The sequence below is a fragment of the Populus euphratica genome, unplaced genomic scaffold, assembly GCF_000495115.2.
Source record: "Populus euphratica unplaced genomic scaffold, PopEup_1.0 scaffold899.1, whole genome shotgun sequence".
NCBI lineage: Eukaryota > Viridiplantae > Streptophyta > Magnoliopsida > Malpighiales > Salicaceae > Populus > Populus euphratica.
The window spans coordinates 53,350-58,193 of NW_011500738.1; the positions used below are offsets into that span (position 1 = coordinate 53,350).

At 32.3% G+C, this 4,844-nt stretch overlaps 1 pseudogene; it reads left to right on the forward strand.

The window, feature by feature from the left end:
- The first annotated feature begins 1,273 nt into the window (after positions 1 to 1,273).
- Positions 1,274 to 4,158, forward strand: LOC105116215 (beta-glucosidase 12-like; annotated as a pseudogene).
- The last annotated feature ends 686 nt before the right edge of the window (positions 4,159 to 4,844 follow it).

The following is a 4,844-nucleotide window of genomic DNA, read 5'->3' on the forward strand; positions in this document are numbered from 1 at the left end:
ATAATAGTAATGATTCAAGACTTAGACAATAATAATTCAAATTTCAGTAGTCCTTTTATATATATATATTAACAAACTAGAAGATCCTCACAACCTAAATTTCAAAATCCCATCATGAGCAGTCATAATCTTATATATTTGCATGCATTTTAAATTTAATATCTAGTTTATTAAAGTTATGAGAACTTAATATATATTTTAAAAATATAAAAAATTATTTTAGTCCTTTTTAATATATAGAATTACTAACTTATACGTAAGATATATTTTTGATATTAAATTTAAAATAAAAAATTCTACTTTATTTTTTGTTAACATCTAGGATTATAAACTTATATATAAGATATAATTCTAATATTAAATAAAAATATAGTTCCTTTAATTTTTATGTTGATATTAAAATAGTTAGGTCTTTTATCTAATAATATAAAAACCCTTTTACTAAAAATAATTTTTTCCTAATTATAAACAGACTAATAATTTGAAATTTTTTTAATATAATTTTTATATGGGGACTGATGTATTGTCTTCGCGGAAAGGTTGAGAAGGAAAGATTTTAGGAAGCCACCACCATGTGGATGGGTGAAAACAAAGAGTCTATTGTTATGGGACCCGGCAGAGGCAGCTTGATTTTGTATATATGCACGTTTTGTCCATAGCTAGTGGTAATTGGCAAACGAGGAACGCCCGCATGTAACGAAATTGTTTAATTTTTTATTAAACTGGTCGTGCATGACACACGGATGTGTCCTCAAATACCTTCAAATGTCCTTGAACGATTCCAGTTTGAAACTTCCGAACACCCATCTTATTTGAAATTCTTCCATAAGATTCATTCTTTCCTCGAACCCAAAACTTAATTTGATTATTTGAAACTTCTTGATGGAAACTGATTTGAAACTTCTTAGAAATCATGAAGTAATGCGTTCTCACCGAGACAATAAAAAAATGGAGACAGGATAAGCATTATGAGATAACTTTGTCAAAGTCAAAGAAATTAATCCTTAATTTAAACTAAAAAAAGAGAAAGAAAAAGAAGTCAAGAAAATGCTGCTTGTACACGCTGGAAGTGCCCTATAAAATGGTCGTTCCATCCATGCCATCTTGCATCAAATCTCTACATCTTCATACATACTTTAGCTCTGTGACTCACCATCTCTCCTATCGAGGAAAAGGAAAAGCACAGAATCTCTGCCTCATTTACAAACTTGCGTTACATTCTTTTGTACCCTCTGTTTCACACACTAAACCCGAGCCTTGTTTATCTAAACCTCTGTTTGACACACTAAACCCGAGCCTTGTTTATCTAAGTGCCAGCTTCAATACTTAGACTGCAATGGGAAGCATTGATGACTTCAGCCGTTATTCTTTCCCAGATGATTTTGTTTTCGGAACATCTTCATCAGCTTACCAGGTACATGCATACTCAAGATTTTGCTGCTTGATCTAGTGCAGTAATTAGGAGGGGACAAAGTATTACATTCAAACAATTTTGTTATGTTAGTTAATTTTTCGTTATTATTTTATTATGATATGCAGTATGAAGGTGAAACAAACAAACATGGTAGATGACCAGCTATATGGGACACTTTCACTGTGGAACATACAGGTACCAATCTCTCTCATTAAAATTTGTACTCCCCTCGCTAAAAGTTGAATAGAATTATGTTAATGTCCTAAGGAAACCACCATTATTAACTTTAAAATTAAATAATATTATTTTCAACGTTTGCAGAGAGAATAAATGATCATAGCAACGGAAATGTAGCTGTTGATTTCTATCATCGCTATAAGGTAGGGGAGTCCTTCATCATATTTTCGTTGTGGTTAACTATATGAAGTACATAACTATATTGTGCTTAATCAAGTGTAATTGTTCTTAAAAAAATGTTACAGGAAGATGTGCAAAGAATGAAAGAAATGGGAATGGATGCTTTCAGATTCTCCATTTCTTGGTCTAGAGTATTACCACGTAAGTTTTTATATTTTTTGAAATTTGTTCTTAACATAGTAATAATAGTAATGACACTAGCAGGATTTGACTTTGACATCTGTTTTCACTGAGTGAATTTCCATTTGATATATAGCTTTCCATTGGATTGTTTTTTGGAAAATGCAGATGGCAGGTTAAGTGCAGGAGTGAACGAAGAAGGCATCAAGTTTTATAACGATCTCATTGATGACCTCCTCAAGAATGGTTATAACCTTTCCCTTCCCTTCAATTAATCATAATATTTTGCCAAAAATTGATGCGAAAAATCTTATACAACAAAAGGTTTATCTTGCGCGCTCCATCTGATTATATGATGTTTCGTAATATATAGGTTTGCAGCCTTACGTTACTCTCTTTCACTGGGATACTCCACAAGCTTTAGAAGATAAATATGGTGGTTTCTTAAGTCCTAACATTGTGTAAGTAGCAACCTGTCGTTAATTATGCTTCAAATGTCCAAACTTGTTGTAGCTTCGAAATATTATAATCAAATCTGTGATTTTGGCGACTTTGTGGACCTATGCTTCTCTAAAATTCAAAACATTCCTGTAAATATTCTCACATAAAACATTGATTTCCAGAAATGATTTCCGAGACTTTGTCGACCTTTGTTTCCAAAAGTTTGGAGACCGAGTGAAGAAGTGGATTACTTTGAACGAACCGTGGATGTTCAGTGTTCAAGGTTATGACATGGGCACGATGGCACCGGGTAGGATTTCTGTCGTTGTAAATGATCCCCACCGATCCTCAAACACTGGTGCCACTGAAGTGTATACGGTTAGCCATCATTTGTTGCTTGCTCATGCTGCGGCAGTGAAACTATACAAGGAAAAGTATCAGTCATGTCAAGGTGGACAGATTGGGATAACACTTGTTTCTCATTGGTTTGAACCTTACTCAAACAGTGAAGATGATCAAAATGCAACCAAAAGAAGCCTCGACTTCATGCTTGGTTGGTTAGTATTTTTTTAATATATATCAAATTCAAAAGTACTCTCTGAATTCTTCATTCAGCTAGAGAAGACCTGATATGTATGTATAAACAGAAGGTAATCAGTGTTTTTCTTCATGGTGGCAGGTTCATGGATCCTTTAACTAATGGTGACTATCCACGTAACATGCATGATTTTGTTGGTGGAAGATTGCCCAAGTTCACTGCAGAGGAATCTAAGATGTTGAAGGGATCATATGATTTTATTGGAATTAATTACTACACAACATATTATGCCCAAAATATCGATGCAAATTATCAGAGTGTTGGATTCATGTCAGATGCTCGTGCTAATTGGACAGGTAACTAATGATTGATATCTTTTCTTTATTATTCATCTTATTATTTTTTTTCAATTACATAACATCAATTAGATGATGTTTTATGAATTATTAATTCATTAATTTACTTTGTTATTTCTTAATTTTGTAGGAGAGAGAAATGGAATCCCAATAGGTCCACAGGCTGGTGTAAAATGGCTTTATATTTACCCCGAAGGCATCAGCAGGCTTTTGAATTACACCAAAGATCTATACGGGAACCCAACAATTTACATTACTGAGAATGGTATGGTTGAAATGAACGATCACACATTATGTTACATTGAAGTTTCTTAGTACTTCTCCAACACTAAGTGTGTTCTTAATGCTTTATTTTACTGATTTTTTTCAGGTGTTGATGATGTAAATAACAATGCTTCATCACTAAAGGAAGCTCTTAATGATCCCATAAGAGAAAAATCTTACAAAGACCACCTTAAGAATGTTTTGAGATCCATCAAGTGAGTTAATTCTTTTCATTTATTAACAAATGATCATTGATAATAACTTTTTTAATCTATAGCAACAATTATATTATTAAGTTACTAAATCCATCTAATTGGGATTCAATATTCATTTATTGCAGTGAACATGGTGTTGATGTTAAGGGATTTTTTGCTTGGTCTTTAATGGACAATTTCGAATGGGGAAGTGGTTATGCTGTGAGGTTCGGCCTTTACTATGTTGATTACAAAAATGATTTGAAACGATATCCTAAAAAATCAGTCAAGTGGTTCAAGCAGTTTCTTAGAAGAGACACTCACAGTCCTATTCCACATACGTATCCTCTCATTACTTTTAATGAAAAGTCAAAAATTGAAGTCCGGAATGCTAAAAGGCCAAGAAATGCCTGAATATACCGGGATGCTAAAAGGCCAAGAAATGCCTGAATATCTTCACCAGGATCTGAAGTCAAAGTTGGTAGCATCTGCAAATTAAACTTTAACGGCTGAAAGATAGAGCTCTCAGTAATATTAATTCAACAGAATTTGGTCACCACTTCATTCATTCAAGGCTGTGGTTAAGAATAAGAATTCATGATTCTAGTTGTCCTTTGTTTTGTTTACTTATGGTTTTAGAATTTAATTTGATTATTTGATTATTGTATTATTTTTTCATTCAATTATTGATTATGATTCGTTTAATAATAATACAATTCTTCTGCACCATTATTGATTATGGTTTGTTTATTAGTTTTCTCTCTTTTCCAGAAAGAAAAATGTAATATTTGACCCTCAAAAAAATAAAAGAAATGGATGATGAGTGAAAAGAAATACAAATGAAATGGACAAGCTGAAAATAAAAAAGATAGAGAACTAAAATAGCTTGATCTACATGAAATAATTTGCTAAAATTACCTGAATTAATTTGTTTTAATAAGTTCAAAACAAATAGAAACAATGACGAAAGGGTTTTAAGGAGGTGGTTGATTATGGATTAAAGAGAGTTATAAAGGTTTTAGGGTTTGATGATGTGTAAAAAAAATAAAAATATTAGTTTGTGTGGAAGTAACATCCAAATCCACTACCTTAGACTGTAT